Raw genomic sequence first — 24,646 nt, 5'->3', positions numbered from 1 at the left:
ATAATCCAACACAGAAATGAAAGAAAAAATAAAGTACCTCTGACCAGAGACAAAGTTTGATATTAACTAGTAAAGGCCTCATTTCACCAAAGAACACCTATAACACCTAGAAGGACCAGAAGTCCCCTGAACTACCAAACCAGAAAAGGGGGAGGGCTGGGGGCTTTAGCCATGCCCCTTGATACCCACAACCAGTCCTGAGGGTGGGGACTTCTGGCCCTGGCCACCCACCCCTGACAAGCACAACTACCCCACTGATGACAACTGAGCTGCCTCAGGAAGCACCCTGGGCTCTCCCAAGCTGGGGCAGTGGGGGGCCAAAGGCCTCGGTCATGTCCCCCAACACAAGAAACCAGCCCAGCAATGACCACCAAGCCACAACAGGAGGTGCCTTGGCTCTCCTGAGCTGGGGCAATGGGGGACTGAGGGCCTTGGCCACAATTCCCCCACATCTGCAGCCAGCCCAGCAATGACCACTGAGCCACCACAGGAAGTGCCCCAGGTCTCCCAAGCCATGGTGGTGGGGAGCCTTGGGTCTTGCCCACTCCTCCCCCACACCTGCAGCCAGCCCAGTGATGACCACCAAGCTGCAGCAAGAAGGGCCCTGGTTTCCTGAGTTGGGGAAGTGGGAGGCGACAGCTTTTGCCACACTCTCCTGAAATCTGCACCAAGCCTGGCAATGACCAAGCCACTGCTGGAAGCCCCCAGTCTCCCCTGCCCCTCCTCCTTCCTCCTTCTTCCAACACATTTCCTTCTTCTGTCCCCTCTCCCCCTCCCTCCCAACTGCTCTGCAACAATAGAATAGAATGTAAAAATAATATTAATTAAAAAAGCTCCCAAACTCCCCACCACAAAGAAACAAACAAAAAGCAAATATGCCCTCAGGCTGGTGGAAATGAAGCACAACCTGAACAGTTCTGCCTAGTGGCCTTGACATCCTTTCAGCAGGCTGGCTCTCTGAAGTAGCTAGATGGCCCCCTTTTGCATCCCCACCTTGAGGTCTTGCCCACCACCTGAGAAGTGGCTGGCCAGACCCTCTCTCTGCAAGCCTGACTAGCAGCTTTGCCCACTGCCCAAGATGTCATGGTTGGACCTCCTCTATGAAGCACTACCTTGAGGCCTTAACCACTGCCTGAGAAGAGGCTGGCCAGACACTTCTTAGCAGGTCTGCTTTCCAACCTCACTGACTGCGTGAGAAGCAGCTAGCAAGGTTCCCTCTTGGAAGGCAGCCTAGCAGACTTGCCCACTGCCTGAGAAGTGGCTGGTCGGGCCCTCTCTTGGCAGCACCACCCAGCAACCTTACCTACCACTCAAGAGGAAGTTCAGTTGCCCTGCCCTTGGCAAACCCAATCCCAAACTGCTGAGGGAAGCACGACCATGCACCTGGCCCCAAGAAGTGGTGCAGAGGATGTGCCACTAGTAGACCCACACCTAGCTAGCCAAAGAAAAGCACACCCATGCCCCCTGCTCAGAGAAACAGCCCAGCTTTCATGAACCTGGAAGACCCACCCCTGAGTCTTTCAGCCATCACACACATGTGCACCTGAGTGAGAAACTGACCAGCTAATGTTTCCCTGGTGGGTCCACTCCTTGTTAGAGAAGCAGCATGGTGACCCTGCCACTGACAAACAAGTCCTGGAGACCCTGATATGACACATGCCCACACCCACAACTGAGAATCAATCCAACAACTCAATCCTCAGTGAGCTAGCTCCTGAGACAACTGACCCATGGGGTGTATGTGCAAACACTGGCCTGGGAACCAACCTGGCAAACACTCCCTTGGTAAAACTGTGCCACCACCACCACAAACCTTTTAAGCATAGGTCACTGAGTCACTTGCAGACATAGCAAAAATGGATTACAGTTGAAGAAACTACACACAGTCTGTATCACTGTACCCATCCAGAACAAAGCCATTGTACTCTATCCAAATGACACCCTAGGACAAATTTGCAGATGAAAGTATTTCCCTACACAAACCACTGTATAAAATTCAAAGAGGTGACTGTGCCACCAGATACACAGATATTAATGTAGAAAAACAAAGGAAGCACATAAAAAACAAGATAACATGACACCGCCAAAGAAATACAATAATGCTCTAGTAACTGATCATAAAGAATTTAAAATTGCCAACTTGCAGGAAAAGTAATTCAAATTAATAATCTTCAGGAAATGCATTGAAGATACAAGAGAACACAGACAAGCAATTCAATGAAATCATAAAAACAATTCATGATCTGAATGAGAAATTTAACCAAGAGATAGATATCATTAAAAAAGTCAAACAGACATCCTGGAATTAGATAATTCATTGACTGAAATAAAAAATACATTGGAGAGTCTCAAAACCAGACTAGATCAAGAAGAAAGGATTTCTGAATGTGAAGACAAAGTTTTGAAATAACACAAGAAGACAAAGAAAAAAAAAAAGAAAGAACAAAAAAGAATGAAGAAAGCCTATAAGATATATGGCATACTATTAAGTGAACAAATATTCAAATTATGGGCATTCCAGAAGGAGAAGAAAACAAAAAAAGATATTGAAAACCAATTTAATGAAATAATATCTGAAAATTTCCTTAGTCTTGGGAAAGTTATGAACATCTAAATTCAGAAAGCTCAAAAGCCCCCAAATAGATTCAACCCCAAATGGTCCTCTCTAAGACAAGCTGTAGTCAAACTATCCAAAGTTAAAGACAAAGAGAGAGAATTCTAAAAAAAAACCAAGAGATAAATGTCAAGGCATTTATGAGGGAATCTCCATTAGACCAACAGCTGACTTCTCAGCAGAAACCCTCCAGGCCAGAAGAAAATGGGATGACATATTCAAAGTACTGAAAGAAAGAAACTGCCAGCCTAGAATATTATACCCAAGAAAACTATAATTCAGAAATGGAGGAGAAATGAAGTCTTTCTCAGAAAAGCAAAAATTAAGAGAATTCATTATCACTAGACTGGCCTTACAAGAAAAGCTTAGGGGAGTCCTACATCTAGAAGAGAAAGAATGATAACAATCATAATGAAAACATCTGAAAATATAAAACTTGCTGGTAGAGTAGATACATAAATTAGAAAGAGAAAGGAATCAAACCATACCAATAAAGAAAACCACCAAAGCACAAGGATAAACACTCAAGAAGAAAGTAACAAAGAATACACAAAACAGTCAGAAACAACTAACCAAATGACAGGAATTAGACCTCACATATCGATAACAACCTTGAATGTAAATGAATTAAACACCCCAATTAAATGGCATAGACTGGCTGAATGGGTTAAAAAACATGACCGCTTCATATGCTGCCACAAGAAACACACCTTACCTACCAAGACACACATAGACTGAAAGTGAAGGGAAAGAAAAAGATATTCCATCTGAATGGAAAATAAATTGAGTAGGAGTAGGTACACTTATATCAGATAAAACAGACATTGAATTAAAATCTATGCTAAGAGACAAAGAAGGATATTATAAAATGACAAAGGGGTCAATACAGCAAGAAGATATAACAATTATAAACATATATGTACCCAACACTGGAGCACCCAGATACATAAAGCAAATATTATCAGATCTAAAGGGATAGATGCCAACACAATAATAATTGCAGACTTTAATACCCCCACTCTCAATAGTGGATAGATCATTGAGAAAGAAAATCAACAAGAAAACATCATTGTTAGTCTACAAAACAAGTCTCAACAAGTTCAAAAAAATCAAAATTATATCAAGGATTTTTTCTGATCCTAATGAAATAAAACGAGAAATCAATAAAAAGATGATTTCAAAATTACACAAATACATGGAAATTAAAAAACATGGTCTGGAACAACCAATGAGTTAAAGAGTTTAAGGAGGAAATCCAAACATTTCTTGAAACAAATGAAGACAGAAACACAGCATATCAAAACCTATGGGATACAGCCACAGCAGTGAGTGGAAAGTTTATAACAATAAATGCCTATGTCAAAAAAACAGATTTCAAATAAGTAACCTAGAAATGCATCTCAAGGAACTAGAAAAGCAAGAACAAAATAATCTTCAAATAAGTAGAAGAAAAGAAATAATAAAAATCAGAGCAGAAATAAATGAAATTGAGACTAAAAGTACAATACAAAAGATTGATCAAAATGACAAGTTGGTTTTGTGAAAAGATAAACAAAATCGAAAAACCATTAGCTACACTAACCAAAAACAAAAAGAGAAAAGGCCCAAATAAATAAAATAGCAAATGCAAAAGGAGACCTTACAACCAATACCAGTTAGATAAAAAGAATAAGTTCTGGTGCTCCAGGGTGAAAACAAACAAACAAAATATTGTCATGCTGTGAAAAAGAGCAAAATTTCAGGTATCATGCCTAACAAGCATTACTTCTGGGTACTTTACATTTTTTTCCCTGAAATTTCTAGTTGTCTGATTTCTTTAAAGTGGACTTCTAGACTAGGAGTTCAGAAACTTTTTCTGCAAAGATGCAGATAGCATGTATTTTAGGCTTTGTGAACCACAGGGTCCCTTGAAACTACACAATTCTGCCATTGTAGTACAAAAGCAGCCTGGATAATACATAAGTGAATGAATGTAGCTGTTTTTCAGTAAAACTATATCTATGGATTCCAAAAAGAAATTAATATAAAATTTTGTCTATAACAGTAGGAAGACAACAAATAATCCTATGGTGAAAAAAAGACTTAAATGAAAGTATTGAATAATTAATGAACACATAATGAATACTTAAAGTATTAGTAATGGTGATTTTTGAGGGGTGAGAATATGAGTGATTTTCCCCTCCTCTTATCTAAGTTTAGGGTATTTTTCTGAAATATGTCATAATGAAGATGTTTTGCTTTTAGTATGGAGAAAATATTAGACAAATTCATTATAAAGATACAATTTAAGACAAAAGCATCAAAAACATTAATTTTGGATTATACCCATAAATTAAAACAAATAAAGTTCATTCTTACAAATGAGATAGTAGACTGAAAAATGAAATAGTTGAACATTAAATAACTAGTTTAGAGAATTAAATGACTCAATGGTAGCTTAGTTTATTGATAGGTTTTATTCTTCAGGGGAAATAAGGATATTTAAAATTAGTGTCTATCCTGGGACTCTCTAAAAAGAGTCAAGGGGAAGAAAGGTAATAGATAACTCATGATCCACAATCAATTATTTGTCTTCTAATTATTTGTCTGTTATCCACAGTTCAGTATTTATGCTTTCAGTGAACATTTGACAGAAGCATAGCTTTCTTGCCTGAGGTTAAAAAAGAAAAAAGCCTATATACTTCACATATAAGAATACAAGTAGAGGTTTCCTTATTTTGTATAAACTAAGTTTAGACATCTATTACAATTATGGGAGTGCTAAACATAGAAGATACATCCATAATAACAAGTCTCCCAATGATTCACTACAGCTTAGTCCTGTGTAATAAAAATTCAGTGCCATAAGAAGCCTAGAACCTGTGCTATAAAGTTTAGTAACCCCACTACATGAGTGAGAAGCAAGTAATTTGCAGAACATGCAAATGGTCCTGAGAATTAGGTAATTATGTGTAGAAGAAAACTTCACAAATGGAGACAGTCAGATATTTTCCCTCTAGAAATGAAACAATCTCATTGCCTGCCTTGAGTTAGGTCAGTTATAATGTTGACTGAAGGTTTCTCTAAGAGTTTTGCAGTGATTCATTTAGTTACTAGGCCAAATTCTTCTTGGAATAAAGTAAAAAAAAATAAAATAAAATAAGAATTGGTCAAACACCAATTCTCACCTATGTAAATAGGTTTTATAGACATATGCATCACAATCTAAGATTTGGGTATATAAGAGTCTGAAATCATTCTTTTATATTATTTAGTTTTGAAAAAAAGTATTGTATATAGTTGTTTTGCTCAAATATTCAGAAGAATGTATTAAACATATCCTCTAAATGGAAAAAAAATGAATTGAGTTTTTTTTTTTTTAAAAAAAAACGTTTTATCCAGAAGGCATAAAAGAAAAGAATGATATATTTAACTTCATAAAATAAAATTATTTGTATGGTTAAAATGTATATGTAGTCAAATGACTAATGAAAACATTTGCAAATCATATCATGGATCAAGGACTAATTTCCTTAATGTATAAAGTAAATACAAATGAATAAGAAAAGGCTTATCACTCAATTTTGAAATGCACAAAGAGTACAGTATGACACTTAACAGGAAAGCAAAATTACATGTTTCTTAAACATATGAAAAGATAGTCAATCTCAAAGATAAAATGAAAAATGCAAATCAGAATTACAACAAAAATTCTAGGTGGTAAATTTGGTTTCTCACAGGGATGCAGGTTAAGAATGCTGAAACTGCTTTACATGTACTTTGGGGTTGAGCAGATATGCAAATGGATAGTATAAGGGGAAAGCCAAGCTGTTCACACTGTCAGAGAGGGAAGTCACAGATGAACATGAAAAGAAGACTAGAACGAACCCTGTACTACTTCATTAGGGTCGGAGACACACACAAGAACTTATGTTTACCTTAATATATATATACGGAGGGAAAGATACAGAAATAATTATAGATATATTTGTATAGATATATTGCTTAACTCTGTCTACTGAGAGGGCCTTGAAGCATTGACACTCCGGTAGCAACAAACATACCCAATACCCAGATTTTCATTTCTAAGTACTATTCTCTGGTAAAAGGAACTGAGGGTCCTCAGGAGAAATGGCTGATTGCAGGCCTGGGCAAGGAAAATACAAGGTGATCCTAGAGCATTTTTAACCAGAAAATATGGAAGTGCTTAAATAACAAAAGATTGAGGGGTATGTCAAAGGAACAGAGAAGCCAAACTGAAAGAGCTCCCAATGGCTAAATCTGGAAGAATTCAAATCACAAATAACAGAATGCTGAATTATAACCCAAAGTTATAAAATACACGAGTCCATAATGATAAAACTAGATGACTGAATAAATAACTAAATCAGGGATAAAACACACATGCAATCTTTGTGATGTTTATGTACATTTAAAATTATTCCAAAATAAGTTCAATAAAACGTTATTTATAAAAAACATTTAATAAATGGGAAATGTTCACAAAATTTTGCTAAGTTAATAAAAGCAGACTGAAAAACTAAATAGACAATATGATTCCAATTTAGAAAATTAAAAGAAAATTATACTAAATAAAAAACTACAGCAAAACAATTTCTTTCCTCTAAGACTGACAAATACAAAAATACTGATAATGCACTGGGTTGTTCAGGGTCTGGAGAGATACTGAGATATGTGAAAGTAGAAGTATAATTGTCATAATGTGCCATGAAGGGCAATTTGACAACATGTATCAACTGAAAATGCACCTACTACTTTACCTAGTGATTCTCTCAATAATTTATCCTGCAGATGTTCTTGTACATGTGGGAAATGGCAAGGCACATGAAAATTCACTGCAGCATTTTTGGTAATTTAGATAATTTATTTTGCAAATAACCTGAATGTCCATCATTATGGACTAGAATATATCTACCTAGTAGAATACTGTACCACACAGCTGTTAAAAAGAATGATATAACTTTATTATACTTATGACAGAAATAATATAACTTAGACTATGTCAGTATGTATACTGACATGAAAAGTTCTCCAAAATGTATTGTCCAGAAGAATAATAGCGTGCCATTTGGCTTGATAACAGTATACACTTGCAAACACATTCTCTCTCTCTCTCCCCCCACCCCCTACACACACTCCCTACAAGAAATTGGCTAAAGGTTTTTGTCTTCTGGGAGAAGAAGTGGCTGATGAGACATTAAGGAGCTTTCATTGCACACTATTTTGAACTTGAATTCTGTACAATGAGCATGAATTATCTATTTTAAAAACTAAAAACCTAGAAACAATTTCTCCCCAAATTCCTTTAATACAGTTGTTGGGAAAATAGAATTGTTTGGTCAGGGCCCTTGCCTTGGGTCTGGTTGGGTGTGGTTTTAGCACATCCATTGTAAGCAAATTGTGTGTGTGTATGGAGTTAGCGAGCATGCATGCCAATGTATCTTTTTAGTTTTGTTGATATTCTTGCATGAGAGAGAGAGAGAGAGAGAGAGAGAGAGTTTTAGTGAAGCAGGTGGGTGGGCATCTGCCCGGTGCAGCCATGCTTTCCAACCTATGGGTTCCAAGGACCTTTTGGACATACCTAGCTCATAGACCTGCATGTAAGGGGTCTGGTGACCCAGCGTGGCATATGAAGGGTTTGTGACCCAGTCTGTGAGTGGGCTTGAGGTGTCTGGGAGCTCCAGACTCAGCCTTAGCTCAACAATCAGCCCAGTTGGAAGGATCACCAGCAGGTTGAAGAGCCCAACAGCTAGCATGGTTGAGTAGCTTTACAATTGAAGTCACAAATACGATTAAGAGTGCTACAACTGGCAATGTTGACAGGATTCCAGATGTTAGCCATAGCCTAGCTCTGGCTCTACAATTAGCGTAGTTGGCAGGATTACTGGCAGGTAAAAGAGCCTGACACCTGGTGTGGTTGGGTAGCTAGATAATGGATGTCACAAACAGGATTAAGAGCGCTGCAATTGGTGCTGTGAGCAGGATTCCAGACATTAGCAGTATTGCCACAACAGTAAAGTTTTGATTAGTATTCTGTTAACAAGTTAAACAATTGAGTGAACACTTGTACAAATCATTCAGAGGTTTTAATTAGCCTCAACTAATTAGTTAGCTATATCCTGGATTAATTTAACAATTTACAGCCATTGGGAAAGGAATGATTTACCCTACAGAAGAAAATCTTGAGACAATGTTTTTACATTACGAAGAAATACTGAATAGTGGTTAACTTACTGTGTACAAGATCTGCGTTCTTTCTAGGGTGGTTAATTGTTGACGTGGATTCCAAAAAGGTTATAGAATTTTCTTCTTGGGGTGCATATATAAGGCCAGTTATTAAATAGGTATTATTTTAGAGAAACAAATATATATGAAAAAAATTTGCTCAACCTCTCATGAAAAGAAATTTATACTTAAAATACACAATACAGTTTCTGCTTCTTTTTTGTATGTGTGGATTTAAAAAAATTAAACTTTTAATTTTGGGCCATAAAACAAGTCTTAATACATTTAAAAAAACTAAGATCATAGAGAATATGTTCTCTGACCAAATAACAGGAGGAAATTTGAAAATTCACAAATGTGTGAAAATTAAACAACACTCTCAAACAGTGTGTAAAAAGAAAAATCACAGGGAAATTAGAGAGTAGTTTCAGATAAAAATAGAAGTCTTTTTCTTTCTCTGATCTCCACTGGTCACTCTCCTTGTGTCAATGCAGTTGAGTGGGTGGGCCACCTGCATGGTGGCTGTGGCTACTGCTGTGGCATCAAGTTGCTTTCACAGCAGCTGTGGCTGTGGCAGTGGGTGTGGTGCACCACCTGTGTAGAAATGGTGTTTTCAGTGTGTCCCTTGGTTGCAGGCAAAGTGGGTGGCCCTTGGTTCCTGCCTCAGGACCTGGGGTGTGCTGTGTTACTTGTCTGGTTGTGGGAGGAAAGTTTTTGCTTCTTACTGGCAAAAACCAAAATGTTTGATGTACTGCATTGGTGAGGGTAAAGACAAACTTTGATTTGTGAACAACTTTGGTACCATCTTTATGGAAGACTATTTGGCATTATATATTTAAAGTTTTAAAAATGATCATGTCTTTTGACCAAGAAAATCCTACATACACACAAGAACAGTCATTTGTAGTATTGCTTATGAGAGTGAAAGTTGGAAAATACCCTAAATACCTGGTAATGGTGACTGATTAAATAAGTGATGCTACATCCATCCAATGGACTAGGAATACATTTAAAAAATGAGGCAGCTCTTTATGTACTAAAATAAATTTGTGGTGTTATGTTTTAAATAGCAAAATACAAGACATTGTGTATATACTGTTCTCATTTGTGTAAAAATTATATGGAATTCACATAAATGCTTACAAATGAATGGAATTTCTCTGGGGGGATATACAAAAATCTTCTCATAGTGGTTGCTCTTGAGAAGGGAAACTGGGTGTGGGGGTGGGGGAGGGCAAGAGTAGGAGCGAGAATTCCTTTTCACTTGAACAGCCTTTTGTACTTTAGAATTTTGTAAAATTTGTGTGATTTGAAGTATTGGTTCAATTCCCTTCACAGAAGTAAATCTTTGCGGTTAAGATGTTCTTTCTAAAAATCTGAGACAGGCAATTTCAGTTTTAATAGCATGGAATTGTGAATGAGATAAAATGGGAACAAGGATTAAAGCTGGGGAAAATAGACGAAGTGTGGAGGAGGGTGATCATGGGACAGCTTTGCTGGGGAGTCATCGGTGTTCAGTGGCATCTAAAGGGAGCAGGCCAAGGGACACCAACATGAACATCTCTGGTTTACTGTGATGCTCTGGGCTGATCCCAGACTGAAAATTTCTCTAACGTACTGATAAGGCTCTTCCTGACTGAAAGTACTTTCATGAAGAAAGAAAGAAAAGATCTGAACAATTCCTTGAACTTTCAGAATACTAGAGATGGGGGTGAGGAGGAGGGAGGGGTTTGGGGAGGGATAGGTTGGGTAAAGGGCATAAAGAAAAATCACAATTTGTAATAATAATATGCTTATAATAAATAATATTAAAAAAAGAAAGTACTTTCATGTTTTATGGTATTCTTTACTAAGTATCCTACAGAAATGTATACACATAGCTGAAACACTACAGTGAACTCTATTGCTGGTGAAAAAACTCATTATTTAATTAAAAAAATTGGAAACTATTTAAAAATCTCATGTTATTAACAATGTAAGGAAAAAAATTCTATTTTGAACTCTGGAAGTTTAGGTAGAAAGTTAATCTGCTCTTTTCAATATGCATACATGTTTTTGTATCTTGGATTTTAAAACACTGTTCAGGTTTCATTTGAAAGAAACTTAAAAGTTGTTAATTAGCAGTATATTTTACTTTGTGAATTAAATACAACCAACACTGGAAAACATATTACTGGGAAATCTTTCTTCCTTTTAATTAAATATGTTTTTGGATAGGAAAAAATTAGTCCTACATTGAAGCAGAAACTTTCATGAATATCTTGGAGTCTGGCTGTTAAAAATTCTAGAAATACCTGGAAAATTTGTCAATCCACTACTAGTAGTATGATTTTTAATGGAGGATGATTATAACTGCAAGTGAAACATTTGACCAGAATGAGGATGATAGTTGTATGGAAAAAATAAACAAGAGAATAAAGCTGGGAGAAGAAGCAAATCTAAGGAACATGTGAATGATTAACTCTGGAGAAGAATTTGTACATTTAATTTGTCCTCTTGAAAAATCCATAGGCTGAGTATTTAATGATTCTACACTTTATTATAGATACCAAAAGCTTGTCTGATAAAAGTCAGGTCGCCATTTCCTTTCTGGAAATCTCATGGAAGAGGTCACATTATAATCTGTTATTTCTGTTGTATAATGACCATATTAATAATAATATATTTTGGGGAACATTTGAACAATTTTACCTTTTAAATCTCATAAATATAGATATCTTACGTTGATAAATGTTTACTTTCATTAATTTACAAAGAGATAATATTGCTTGTATCTGGAATAGGTCTTTCTAAGTAATATTATGTTTTGATTTTGGTGTAATGAAATAAAAATACACAAATTTTATGTCTTTTACAACATAAATTGGCCTAGAATTTAAGGGAGTTATGAAAAGCAAGTTCTAGGAATTACGTAAAATTGTAAGGTGTATGATTTTTAAATAATAGTAGTAGAGGTAGTGAGGCTATGAAGAACTGAGTGCTTTTATATTGTGATGGTAGCAGGATTAATTGGGAAAATTTGGGGGAGACAGAGGAAATTTGGCAATTTGTGATAAAGGACTTGAAAATATTCAGACCTTTTAGCTAACAACCTCAGTTTGAAGACTAAAAATGAAATGAAAATTTTGACAAGATTTGTGCACAAAGATTTAATGCAGCATTATTTCTAATAATGAAAAAATATAAACAACCATAAAGTCTAAGATTTGGATAATTGTTAAGAGAATTATAGTATATACCTAAGATGTAATAGTATGCAGTCATTAAAGTGGTATTTTTGAACAACAACTGAAATAAAATAATTATGAAATGGAAAAAAAGCATATTTGGTTCCATTTTTCATATTAATATATTTTTTCTTATGAAGAAAAAAACCAAAGGCAATACAATAACATGATTATGTTTATTGGCAAGGATTATGAATACTTCATATTTTTATTTTATTTGCACTTTTACATATTTTTCCAAATTCCCTACCATCTATTTCTGTTACATACTGTACACTTTTTAAATTTAAAAATTAAATACTTGAAAAGTAACAATATATTCATCAAGCCTAAAATGAGGTTGGGTTTTTAAACTTTACTTTTACACTAACTGTTTTCTAAACATATGCAGAAAACATATGGCACATGTAAAATATACTTACAATATCCATGTTGATTAGCAAAGATTTGCCATATTGAAAACAAACAGGATAAGATTACATTTAATTTTATTGTTTATCTCATAATATATCTCTAATAAAAATAAAATAATTTTTCATGTTGGTATTACTCAGTTTGATAGAACATTTACAGCAATTAAAGAATAACTCTTAATAATTGTTCTTGCAGGGGACCATTTCTCAATTACTCTTTGCATTTTGCAGCTCTGATCTATGCCTGGTATGCCCACTGATTCTAAGTGACTTCCAATGGTGTAGAGCTAAAGGAGAAATGAGCTGAGTCCATATTCAATTTAAGAGCTTATTTAAATGATGATATGTAGCCTCATATAAAACGATGAAGCTATTGGCCAGTTGACAAGCTATATGCTGTATTTTTTTTTTTTTAAATTTGTATTTGTCTTCTTTCACCCCAGGAGTAAAGCTTGCTGACACAAGCCCTTTACAACTCATATCTGCATCCTTCTTTCATAAAAATTCCATTGGGAATTCAAATTAGGGCCTTTGAATAGTTTTCTTCTACATAAGACTAATTACCCTATACGGGACGAAAACCTGCAATTTTAATCTCATTAGCACCATGTTCTAACCAATTTAGCTGACTCTTATTTACTTACTCAAAAATCAGCAAATGTAAATTATTTTAAGCTTAATGTAAATTCACACTGCTCATTTTATTCTTTCCAGCAAAAGGCTTACAATAATAAAATATATCGAAGTTACTAGACCCTTCCAGAAGCAGTTTAGAGTCTTACAAGAAGTAAATGTAAAAATTGATTTCAAGAATAACTGTATAAGAAAAAATATCTCTGAAATATAATGATGAAATATGAGAGAGTAAAACCAGGAAGCAATGAGTACTGCATAGAGCATTTACTCTATCTAGGTAACAGAAAAAAGTGATCCGGTAAGAATTCAGCATTCAGTAGCTGATATCAACATCATCTTGGGAAATGTTTTCATAGTGTTTTATCCCTGTTAGCAAGATGGGTGTCTGCTATAGTCAGATGAAAATCTAGGACAAAAATCTCGTGATTTGCAGTCAGTCAACTTCCTTATTCTTCATTTATTAGGATTCCCCAGATATGCCAACTTGCTACAATGCACTTGGAGGAAAATAGTTAATGCCTAATCCATCCTTTTTCTACTTATAGACTTAATCTTTCTCTTTGCCCCAGGAATTTATCTTTTCCCCGAAAGCCACTTATGATAAAAGTTATACTGATGGAAGTACATTGCATCCTCTGACCAGGAAATCCTATGGCAAGGAGAGTTCATAGCTATTGGGATCAAATGAGATTATATTGGTATAATAAAATAGTTTTTATAGACTTGCACACCGTCAGAGGTATCATTCTTAAAATTATAGATAAGGATTTTATCCTAGGATTGTTTGGGAATAAGCAATAGATTAACATATGGAAACACCAGCTTTGCTTATGTAAATCCAGCATTATTCATAAACCTCTGTCAAAGAATGTAAAAGGGGATAATCATGGTAAATGGCAGGAGCTTATGTCCACTACAAAGCTAGTTTAAATTTTCATTTTTAGTTGTCTGCTGACTATTGAATCTTTAGAGAAACTTCCAGTTTACCTTAATTAAATTAGATAATGCAATTCACGGGTTGTTTCTGGACCACTGCTCTTCTCATTGTAATGGAAATCAATGAAAAAGTAAGAGGCTTACTTATAAAACAGGAAATAAAAAGTTCATATAAAATTTCAGAAAAGCAATTCTTGATTATATGGGCAGTATACTAACTGGCTGGAATTGGTTAGCAGTAGAAATTACTTCAGTATAATATTTGCTGTATTTTTAACTCCTTCCTGACTGAAAACTATTTTGCTTTGAGATTTTCTTACAACTCCTATAAACAAGTAGTATCTCCATTAGAAAACACAAAAGCTTGCTTTGTAGATGATCAAGGGTAGCTGCTACTAATCTGTTAGCCGTAAAGGAAAAGGCAGGTTCTGAATACTGGGCTTCTTTTTTGATGCATACAAAAAGCCATCAACAATCACACACCAAAGTAGGAAGTGATGACTTTTATGTTTTAACAGAGAAAAGAAAATCCAGTGGAGGAGAGTCTGCTTGTTTGCCTCCATTTCACAGAAACAATTATTCAGATATTTATCAAGCACCTAATATATGTTGGGTTCTCTTCTGTTAGAGTTGCAGAGGTTAAGAACAAACAAACAAACAACCCACAGCGAACTAATTCCTGCCTTTATACCATTTCAATCTTGTAGTGTAGACAATCAAGATTAAATGTTACATGTATAAAGAGGTAGTTATATGTCATCTAGGATGAGCAGGTAAACTATATGGGGGTTGGCCACTGGATTGAAATATGAAGTAAATCTGGAAGGGCAAATAGGAGTTGTAAAGACAGACAAAAGAATGCTCAGTGAATACGATCAGATCATTATGGTTGTAGTGTTACATGTGTTTTTACATGGGCTTGATGGGTCTGTGAAAGGAAAAATAAAAATAACAACAACAGAAATGGCAACAACAAAATAATAATAGCAGGGGAAGTTACATAGTTTCTACTTTGTGCCAGGCACCACTGTAAGCATTTTACATATATTAACTCATTTAATCTTCTCAACATTAATGCCTTCTCAATAATAGTACTATTATTTCTAATGTTTTACAAATGAGAAAATAGAGGCTTGTAGACATTAAATAACTTGCTAATGATGACCCGGCTAACTAATTATTGAGCTGGAACTTAAACCCAGACACTTTGGTCGGAGTTGAGGACACAGTGGTAAGCGTGATCTTGTATATCATTCATTCTGAGGGTGATACAGAACCAATGAAAACTTTTAGGCAAAGAAAACAAAAACAACAGCAAAACTCAGATTTACATTTTAGAGAACTCTCGCACACAGAAGTGTTGAGGATGGCTTGGAAGGAAAGAAGACAGGGGCCTGATAGAAGGCAGAAGACAGATGGCAAGTGTCCCTTGGCAGAAAAAAAAAATTCTGTTGAGTGTTCCAGAACATCTAGCAGAATCTTCTAGCTATGTATAGTACCACAGGCAGTTAAATAGGTTTCTTAAAAGAAAAAAAAAGTAGTGCAAAAGGGAAAAGCCGTAAATGGCAAATACAATTAAAAATGACGGTCAATAGAAGATAAAACCCATTCTGCCTAATCTTTGGCTCATAAAGATATTGCTAAAATGTGCTGAATATATACATGGGCAGGCCTAGAAAATTTATGTAGGTTTTTCCTGTGACCTAAAAAGTTGTTTTTTAAAAGTCATTTGTTTGGCTAGAATATTCTTTAACTATATAACATAAAGGTTATTTTATGATAAAAATATCTTGACTGCCTAGTAAGGTTAAGGAGATAGACTGGATAAATATGTCCTGAAGAGGGTCCAAAATTTAAGCTATTACATCATGCATCTTAGAATAAAGGTTTTAGATGAACTTGCTTCGTGATGAGGTTAATTTCCTTAGAAAAATAAAGCAATTGAAGGTAGCTTAAGATCAAAACAAAGCCAACATAAATACTCCATACTAATAAACAACAATGGAGGGGCTATTTATACTCAGTGTAAAGACAAAATTATAAACAGCTGCACATCATCCTTGAGGTAGTAATCTGTACACAGAGGCCCTTTTCAGCATTTTGATTTATTCTTCACTATAATTTTATGGTTTATCCGTAGAACTATGTTAACTAACACTATTCAGTGGCTCATCATGAAGAATTCTTTAGTAAACTCCAATATATATATGAGGACAGTTTGAAGTAAACACCTTCTCCATCTCAAGTGTTTGTTTCTTGAAGGATGCTTGATTGGCCTTAAGTATATTAAATGCAATAATAACATTTGAAGTAGATATGCTCATTAGTTCTAGAGGTATCTAGCTGAAATCTATTTTCCTCCTTATCTCTAGAGGAAAATCTCTAACATTTCTCTGGATTTCCCAAGCAATAGAGCTCCAATTAAAGACATTAATTATTTTTGTTCCTCAGTATTATTTTGATGACTAAATGCAGTATCATCAAAGGTGATAACTTGTAAAGTAAGTATAAATGATAATAATAAAAATAGTTAAATTAGTTTTTAAATTGTCAAAATATTCATACCCTTTTTTAAACTAAATTTTTGGTCTACTTTTAATGAAATACACAAATCATAATGAAAATGATAGCAAAATGATGACTATAAAATATTATAGCAGTTTACTTTATTAACCAGGTACTATTACTCATTTTACACTTCACCTTTTCTTCTTAAAAACCTTATGAAGTAGATACGATTGTTATTCCCATGTTATGAATGAAAAGACTGTGGCTTGAAGAGTTTCAGTGATCTACCCATATCTTCAGTTAGAAGCCAGGATTAGGTGCTTGATTTTAATGTCAACATTATTAGCCATTATTCTATATAGTTTACATTATTTGATTACAAACAAAAAATATTAGAAATCACAGATACTTGGCTCGCCAGTTATTAAGTTGTTGTATCTCAGCTACAAATGTACTCATTTATACTCAGCCCTGATGCTGGGTCTACGACTTTGTGAAATTTATTTCTCTTCTGCCTTATGGCTTCCAGTGAGATTCTTCCAATAGGAAATATTAAGGAGAGATTGGAAGGCAGGAGGAAGAGAGACAGGACATCCTTGCTCCTGTTTCCTTACAGAGTATTGTAGCTGGTTAACAATCACGTTATGTTCAAAAATTAATATCATTTTAAAAAACTGCAATGATTTTGCCTATTCAGTTCCAAACATTTTTATTTTTTTTTACAAAATGGGATAATTGGTATCCCCTTTAAAATGTGGTTTAAATGTCTCAAAAATGTAGCTTGTAAAATACTTAGCAATTTTGAAAATTTTCTCAAAGTTTAAAATAAACCACTTATAGTAGGGAAGAACAAGTGTATGTTTATAGCAGCAGTAGAAATAAGATTGAAGCAAAGACTGTACACTTGTAACTAGTAATCCTTTTTTATTCTAAATGAATAGTATACATATTTTAAGGCTCATGATTAATATTTTGCTCCTTTTTATCAATTCTGATATTGCTATTTTAATTGTCAATTTTCTACCGATTCTCATTCTTCTGATATTGCTATTTTAATTTTAATTTTTCTGTGTATTCTCATGCTTCGGATGATCACATCCTATCTGATGTCTTTAAATACTGTCTATATGCTAATGATTCCCAGATTTATGCTTACATTCCAGATATTTCCTTGAATTCCAGATTCATATAGTTAATTGTCTGACATTTCTACTTGGATGCTTAATTTTCATCTGGAATTTATACTTAGTCCACAAGGTAACTCTGTCTTCCCCATCGGTTAATGACAACTCCATCCTTTTACTTGTTAAGATGAAAATCCTTGAAAATCATCTTTGACTCTCTGGGAAGGCAAGGGTTAGCGGCAGGTTTGCAATCTGTTTACCCCTTTCACCCATCTGGGAAAGAGAGAAGACCCAGTAAGACCCCTTTGTAAACATGCCAAGGACAATCCTAGCAAACACACGAATATTATTTACTGGGGGAAGTCCTTATCTACGTACCTGGTCTAAGGTAGCTTATGTTGAAAAAACCAAAAACCAAACAACAAAACAAAACAAAATGGAATCTATGAATTTATAATGCATGGTTCCATGAAAGATATCACATAAATTATGTAATTAAAGAGACATAAAAAGAAGATGCTTCATAACTGAAATGACTCCTCCTGTGCAAGCAATGTAACTTCTCATACACGAAGAGAATATTTTACAGAGAGCTGCACCTGATGGTTTCACATTTTTCCAGGGGAAGAATACTTGGCTCGTATTTGGCTACTACTAATATCCATGATTTACTGGCAAACTTGACACTGGGTAAGATCTATTTTTCATCTTGCATCTGCTCTGACCATCTGAACCTTAATTTTATCTCACTTCCCACATCTGATGGTCATCACATCCTCCCGGAACTACCTTCAAAATATATTTGCTATTCTCCTATTTTCTCTTCACAGCCTACCACCATCATTCCCCTGTTGGACTATTCCATTAGTTTTCTAGGTGGGATCCCTACTTCTGCTCTTGGCCTCCTTTATTTTATTCTCTACAGGGCAGCCAGAGTGATTAATCATTAAAAAACAAAATGGATCATGTCAATCCTTCCTCTAAACCTTCCAAATGCTTCCTTTCCCATCTCTCTCAAAGTAAAAGCCAAGTTCCATTCAATGAAATGGAAAGTCTATGTGATTTGTAACCTCCTCTCCCCTTAACTTTTCTGATCTCATCCTCTATTCCTTTTCCCCAACTCACACTATTCCAGCCACACTGGGCTTACTGTTCTTTGACCAGGCCAGCCACTCTCATGTCAGGTTCTTTGTACTTGCTAATGCTTTTAGCTGGATTTCTGCATGGCTTGCTTGCTGTCTCATTTACTTCAGTACTTTAATCAAATATCTCCTTCTCAAAAAAGTCTTCTTTGGCCATCTTAATAAATTTGCAATCTAATCTTCAATGTTTTCTATTCATCTGCTCTGCTTTTTTTGTCACCTTACAGTTGTCATTCTTTAATGTACCATATATTTTCCTTATTTTTGCAATTTATTATATGTGCTCCTCCACTAAACGTAAGCTGCTGAAGGCAGGAATTTTTGATACTTGGAGCTCGCTATTCTATGTTGCTTCCAGATTCTAAAAAAGTACCTGATACATACATAGTAAGTGCTCAATATATATGTGTCATTTAATTTGAATTTTATTATAGGTGAGGTTGAATTTTATTATATGTCTATTCGTAATTTTACTTTATTTTTACATTAAGTTCTTATTATTTAGCTAATTTTTCTGAGTGTTGATCTTTTTACTATTGATTTGTAAGAACTCTCTGCATGTAAGTGCTATTAAATCTTTCTTAAGTTACAATGCATTTTTACTCCAAAGGGACAGGTTTTCTTACTGTCCTTGTCATCTCAGTTAATTGACATCCATCCTTCCAGTTATTAAGGTAAAAACTCTAAAAGTCATCTTTGACTCACTGGGAACAAAAAGGTTAGTAGCAGACCTGTAATCTGTTTTCCCCCAAACCCAGCTGGGAAAGAAGGAAATAACCCTGTTAAATTCCTATGTAAATATGTCAATGACAATCCTCACAAAAGCCTTTTCCTCCAGTTTGTCATTTACCTTTGAATTTATCTTGATATACTTGGTGTACAGAAAGATTAAAGGGTGTTTACTAAATTCCACCAAACTTTTCCTTTCTGATCTCTTTATTTATCTTAAGTTTGGAAAGTAAATCGTACCATATATCATCTCCCAATTATTGAATAACTTCATATTGGTATTGAACTATTTAATGCTTTTTAGAACATATTTTGGTGCATGCCAGTCATTTCCAAATTTTGAGGATCAGGAAGCCTAAAAAAATAATTCCTTTTCAGAGTACCACTTTTAGTGTCCACTGACTGAGAAAGCACTATTAAGGAACATCTATGAATTAAGAAATATTGTGAATAAAAATGAATTTATGTATTGAAACCCTAACCCCCAATATATTAGAATGTGGGAACTTCAGGATTTCATTAGGCCATGAAAGTGGAGCTTTCATAAATGGGATTAGTGTCCTTATAAAGGGAAAAGGGACCCCCACAGGGAGCCCTCTTGCTCTTTCTATCATCTGAGGATAGAAGGAGAAGTAGGCAGTCTGCAACCTGGAAGTGAGCCTGACCATGCTGGTTACTAATCTCAGACTTCCAGCCTTATAAATTTCTGTTGTTGGTAAGCCACCAGTCTATGGTACTTTATTATAGCAGCCTAAACTAAGACAGTCACTAACTGTTATGTCTTGTCATTAGTAAGACAACATTGATTTGCCTTACAATATTAAGACAAATTAAGTAATTATAAATTAATATTTGCAATTGCTAAATATAATAACCAAGGACAGAACCCCTCAGAATATTTACCTGTCTCCTGGTGTTGGTTAGCTATTGATATATAATAATGTAATGTTTTCCCACTAAGTTAATAAATATTTAATCCAGTAAGTTTTACAAAATAATCCTCTCCACTTCTACTGTTGTTGTTGTTTTAAAATTCCACCTTTGTCTTATTTTACTTTATTATATTCACCAAGTTCTGTTTTAGGAAATTTCTCTTCAGTTCCACTCATCTTTATGTTCTTGGGGCAGGACCACACTCTTTTACGATTGCATTATTTTTCTTTAAGAAATATTTGGCAACTTCTCTATTACCATTCTTTTTCTGTCAAGTCTATGGTATTAGTATTGCTAAAGCACATTATGATCATGCCCTTCAATTTTTAATGACTGTCCATTTTGTATTGAATATGGTTCGAGTGTGACAGCAGGGCACGTGAGTCTTCCAGTCTTGCCCTGCCTAGTCTTTCTAGGTTGATCAAGGTACTCATTAACTTCATGCATGCTACACTTTGTCAATGAAACTTGATGTTTTCAACATATGGCACAAAACATACACTCATTGCACTAATACCCCTATCTGGATTAACATTCTCTACCATACAAATCCAATGCATACTTTAAGGTCAGGTAACATGGTTATTTTTATATGTGTTTCTATGATGCCACATGCTACTTATATTGTGGATATTTATTTGCATGATTTATCCCCTGTATGAGAAAATAAGATACTGGTAAGTTCCAAGTCTTATTCAACTCCCAGAAATCCTAGCACATGAATGCTATCTGTCATACATCATAGTATGTGGTTTTACCTCTTTCTCTCCTCACCTCACAAAGTTTAAAGTTTTCTTTTTTGGCTCATCAAGTTTCTTACCTAACACTTTCCCCCAAACATTTCTCGGATTTCCTTTTTATTTGCCATAAATCTTATTTCTAGGGTGGTAATCTATTTTTCAGAAAATCAAACTGTGTTTTAAGGCATCTTTCTAGGTAGCTTTTCATCTTGCAGTCTCCTTTTTTTCCCAAAGTCATTCATTCATTTAACAGATATTAAATCTCTACACATTGTACTGTATTTCATGCCATCGATACAAGATGAAAAAAAAAGACTCTAGAAGGACAATAGTCATAGGGAAAAGCAGATCTGCCAGCAGGGGCTACTACATGAAGTTAGGTGCTAACAGTTAAAACACAGGTGTGCAATGCTTGCTATTGGTGTGCGGAGGAGGGAGAATCTACATTTACTTAGCGGTGTCAGGAAACTTCATTCATGGGTGTTGCTTGAACCAGGGTTAAACTCTAGGAAAGAGTGGAATTAGTATATGTCTCCCTAAGATTATTTATTCAGTAGAGATAGAGGCTAGGGTATTTTTTTCTTAGTTGTACTATTATTTTTTTCCCACTTGGATCTAAAGTGTATTCTTGTGAAGGAGGCGTTGATGAGTTCTAGGTAGCTCAGGAAGCTCTCCATCATGTCTTTACTACATAATGTGTTCAAACTACATATGGACTGAGTACCTCATGGTCAAGAACATCGGCTTTATAGATGACTATTTCCATGCTCTTCCATAGGGAATCACGATATTTTACTCTATTTCCATTCCCTTTCGAGTCTCTAATCACATTTCTGGATCCTGACACTGATGAATTCATGAGCGTTAACAATATCAAGAAAAGGAGCTTTGAAGATGTTCTTTAGATTCTTATAGGCTTGATACAAGTCTACTGTTCTCAGAACACTTTCACTGGCTCCATAACACTTAAGACATTTATCCCTTTCTTTTGTTCCTCCCCTTTTATTTCCACTTAAAAAATTTAAAAGATTTAAAAAAAAAAATAATATATTCACATGGTTCAAAATTTAGAAAATACAAAATGTATTTAGCAAATGTTTCCTTCTCATCTCTTCATTTTAATTATCTCCCCTTCCCTCCAAAGGCATCCAGCATAATCAGTTCATGGTACAATCTTCCTAACACACCTTTTGCACACATATGTAGATCCACCCATTATTCCTTTTTATTTATATTTATAGAGATGGTAACATATCATACATACTGATCTGTATCTTGCTTTGTTCATTTAATACGTTTTGGAGATATCTATATATCAGTATATAGAAAAATATGTATTCACTCAAAGCTGTATGTATTATGTTGCAGAGATGTGTATAATTTCATTAATCAGTCAGTTATTAATGGAAATTAAAGGAAGTTATTACTTTATGATGTCATTTTCTTTATCACTAGTTTAAGAGCAAAAAGGTATTTTATGTTTCAAATAGTCCTATGATTTGCCTTCCCATGCAAACCAATTACAATGGAAACAGACAAAAGCTGTACCTTTGAGATGATTTATTTTGTGGTTCTGAAAACTGGTTAGTACTTATTTTAATGATTGACATATAATGGCATAAAATATCTAATCTTGAGCTATTTATAACTAATTCTAGAATGTAGACTCTAGGCAAGAATTGTATCCCTCCCAATTCAATGTTCTGCACAATGAGTAATTCAACTGTAGCTTCTAAATTCTGAGAGTATTTTAACTTCTTCACGACTGGTAGCAATTAATCTGTTATAAAATTGTACCCACTGCATATTAGTCCAGGTAGCCGGAAAGTTCTTGGTGGTGATGTGGCAATTCTGTTATATGGTGGTTATTGCTATATCTCTGTTCTCTTTCATTAACCCGGCGACATGCATTTATTCAGCACTGAATACGGGCAAAGCACCTTGACTTAAGGATTTAAAGACAAGTTAGAAAGATGAATTTGAAACATAAAAAGGATACCTAGAATACAAGACAATATATGGATCTGTTTTGCAAATGGAACCTATGAACATAATAAAGATAACAAAGTGCCCTTGAAATTTTAATTCGATGAAAGCAATCACAATTTCATATGTGTTAACAAGTGCTTGCACATCTGGGAATATGGAATGGCATTAGAGAACTTGTATAATTTAAGAAATTGGAATTCAAGGAAACAGCACTCTGGAGTGAGATGGTCAGTGATGACATGAAGAATGAATAGGCTTTTGAAGAAGAGAAATTGGGTAGGCATTTTAGATGGGGGGAATTTCTTGGAAGTGAGATAACTTAGGGTACATTAGGGGAAGAGTAAATTAGCTAGTTTGGCCAAAGCATGGAATTTGTGTCAGGTAGTGAATGATGATGCTAGAAATTAAGGTTGAGGATCACATTGATTGAAGAGAGTGTTTAGAGCCAAGCTCACTGTATTTTGACATTATCTCATAAAATACATCAGCTATTGGAGGCTTTAAAGAGTCTAACACGATAAGGGCCGAGCCCGTGGCGTACTTGGTAGAGTGCTGCGCTGGGAGCGCGGCGACGCTCCCGCCGCGGGTTCGGATCCTATATAGGACTGACTGGTGCACTCACTGGCTGAGTGCCGGTCACGAAAAAACGACAAAAAAAAAAAAAAAATAAAGAGTCTAACACGATAAAAAACTTAACAGTAAGTTTTTATACTTTTTGCAGCTATTTAGGATCAGTAGAAGCCTGTTTAGTAGTCAAGTGAAGGAAAGCCTTGTGGCAGCCAGACATTCTGCAGATCTTGATTTGAAGTGTATATGCATCCTTGAATTTTTCACAAATAATCACCCATAAATACTCCCCAGATCTATTCACCGCTTGTAATAACTTTTGCAATAGTTGAGTCAGTCCATGACTGGGTAGGAAGAAGGATTATGAAGAGAAAATTTAAGAAGTTTTAGTGGGCAGTATGTCAATACCCTTAACTTTAGCAGTATTATGAAATAGTTTATAGGTCATAAAGTATTAATTCAAATCCTATACAATTACATTTGCAGCCCTACAGTTTTTTTCCAGGAAACATAGCAATAAATATATATTTTCAGAATATTCTGGTTGCTTTTGCTGGGATGTTCCCCTTAACTTCACCAGTCTTTCTCCTGGGGATGCCTCACCCCTCTGACTATGTTAAGTCATTTTTACATCTGACTGTCTCATCTTGCTGTTTTCTTTATAGCATTTCTCATAATTGTAACTATGGAAAGATTGATGAAATTTTTTGTTTAATGTGTATCTCCCCCACTAAAATGTAATCCTTCAACACCTTGTCCAGTGCCTAGCATGTAGCAGACTTTTGGCAAATATTTGTTGAATGAATCAATGAAACACCCATGTTCTTTTTTATCTTTTGCTTTTATTGCAAAGAGAGAAAAAT

Source organism: Cynocephalus volans, chromosome 1 (genome assembly GCF_027409185.1).
Source record: "Cynocephalus volans isolate mCynVol1 chromosome 1, mCynVol1.pri, whole genome shotgun sequence".
NCBI classification, from domain to species: Eukaryota; Metazoa; Chordata; class Mammalia; order Dermoptera; family Cynocephalidae; genus Cynocephalus; species Cynocephalus volans.
This window is presented reverse-complemented; position numbering follows the sequence as displayed.